This window comes from Apis dorsata, unplaced genomic scaffold (genome assembly GCF_000469605.1).
Source record: "Apis dorsata unplaced genomic scaffold, Apis dorsata 1.3 scaffold_636, whole genome shotgun sequence".
In the NCBI taxonomy this organism is placed as follows: Eukaryota; Metazoa; Arthropoda; class Insecta; order Hymenoptera; family Apidae; genus Apis; species Apis dorsata.
Genome location: NW_006263829.1, coordinates 25,406 through 27,687, shown reverse-complemented (window position 1 = coordinate 27,687; position 2,282 = coordinate 25,406). Strand labels below are relative to the sequence as shown.

Here is a 2,282-nt window from a genome sequence, read left to right as displayed (position 1 = left end):
ATAATATTATTTATCATTTAATATATTTATAATATATTCTTCATAATTACTTATCTTGAAAAAGTGCATCGTTTTACGAAATATCGATCCATTAAATTATAAAAAATTATCGAATTTGCAGGTCGCTGCATTCTGTGACTTCTACTACGCTCAAGTACAGCCACGTGCAGCTTTTCCCCCACCATCGAACATCTTGGTGTCTCGCCAATGGGTGCGTACCATCCCCACCACGTGATCCATACTGGCTGACGATCATCTCTCACACTACACGCACCCTCTTCGCGGTAAAAGGATGGGATATTCCCGTGGATACACGTGGCCACCGCTGCCGGGTTCGACGACCTCGCTTGTGCGTCCTCACGCAGTGCTTTTCGGTGATGTACCGGTGGGGGATGCGTACGATGTCCCCTTGTTTCCCCCCAGGAGGTACCGACTCTGCCGTCTGGCAACGTTTTCCCTCAAGTAGCAATGGCTATTCGACTACTTTCAGTCACGAGTAAACGAACAAGTTACTTTTCAATAATACGAATTTTAATGCTTGCGAGATATATTATATTATGACGAATCGAAAAATAGAATGGATTGGAGAAAAGATGTTTAAAAAAATGTGAAAAAAAAAATTGGAATTAAATGTTTTAAATTTTTTTTATACAAATTACGTTACAAAATTATTATAGCGAAAGATTTTATCAAAATGATAAAATTTCCGCTATGATAAATGATAAAAAATTGATATTCGTATTAATTTATATTTTATTTTTAATCTTATCACATTAAGTTTATTATAGAAATTCGTAGAATTTTTAGATTTGTGTAATTTTGCATTTTTTTCTCTCTCTTTTTTTTTTTTTTTTCATAGAGATAACATTTTAATATTTACTCCAATTAGCTTGTTCCCATTACTAGTGTTAGACAGAACCTTGCAGTCTGCAATCAACGATCTTATTCTCTTCTCGTTTCTCCCCTTTCTCTGACCGCCCACTTACTGGTGTTCTATCGTCGTAACTATTTTTGCACGCAGTTTCTTCCATCCTTTTTGATCCTTACTTTTTTGCTTCCCGATGGGGGAACATGAGCGTGGAAAAAAAAGCACTGATGCATAATGCACACTTTGATCGCGGCAGGGGTTTAAAGTTTCTTTGAAGATGTGTGAAATTAAAAGATTCAAAGGAACTATTATTTTTTTATGTATTAATAATTATTAAAAAGTTATTTTTATTTTTAATAAAAAGATAAAAGTCACTTTGACTTTGTTAAAATGATATTATATCTTTTTTTCATAGAATTATACTAATCGAAATTAATGTCGAAATGAATTCAAGTGACTTTATTATTTAGATAAAAAAACTTTAGACCTATCAAATTATTAGAGATATATAAATATTTTTGATAAAATTATTATATTGCATTTTATTGCATATTAACTCAATGCAGTTTTACTATTAAAATTATACGTGTATGCACACATATATTAATGAGATTTGTGACACTAGAACACAGATAATTAAATATACACAGTCGTTATAGATATCGTGAAATTAATGAAATATATTCAAATTTATTTTTCCCAGAAATCATAAAGTTGAGAATCAAAAAAAATTTATTTCAGATTCCATAATTGTACATATATACACACATATATTCAATAAATATGAAATAATAGAGCTTTCAAAAAAATTCAATAAATATTTATGAATTATTAAAAAATTTATTGATTACAATTAGTAATGATTATGTTATTATTTATTTTGGTTTATCATATCGTTTTAAATGAAAAAAATGAGAAAAGAAGACCGTGATTCTTTTAGAAAGAGTGCATTGTAAATTTATTTAAACCTTAGGTTAAATCTATTATGTTGAAATAAACTTTTAAAAAATTTGACTGTTTTATTATGACTATAAAATCAAATTCTTTGAAATGTTTCTTTTTTTATTACGATTTGCTCCTTTTAGAACATTTGCATGAAATTTTGTAACACAATTGAAATAACATCTTAATTTGATACATATTTGTACATATATGTATACAATTGAAAATGAAAGATTTAGACTAATTAATAAAAATATATTGATATTATAGATATATAATTTGATGAAATTACATGTACTATAGATATAATAGATTATTTATCTTACATTTATTAAAAAATTAATATCTTCATCAATTTCAAATTTTTTAAATTTTATATTAGTTTATTCGTTTTATTTATTTTGTAGTAAGAAATAGATATTTTATTTAAATATACATATATTTTTTTTGTGTAAAAAAATTATCAGATATA

At 27.3% G+C, this 2,282-nt stretch overlaps 1 long non-coding RNA gene across 1 annotated transcript in view; it reads right to left on the bottom strand.

Annotated features, from left to right (window-relative positions):
• Positions 1-817: 817 nt before the first annotated feature.
• Positions 818-2,282, bottom strand: part of LOC116186375 — a 9,786-nt gene continuing 8,321 nt past the window's right edge. The window contains exon 2 of the long non-coding RNA XR_004151354.1: positions 818-1,054. This is a non-coding gene — a long non-coding RNA (uncharacterized LOC116186375). The remainder of the gene's footprint in view (positions 1,055-2,282) is intronic.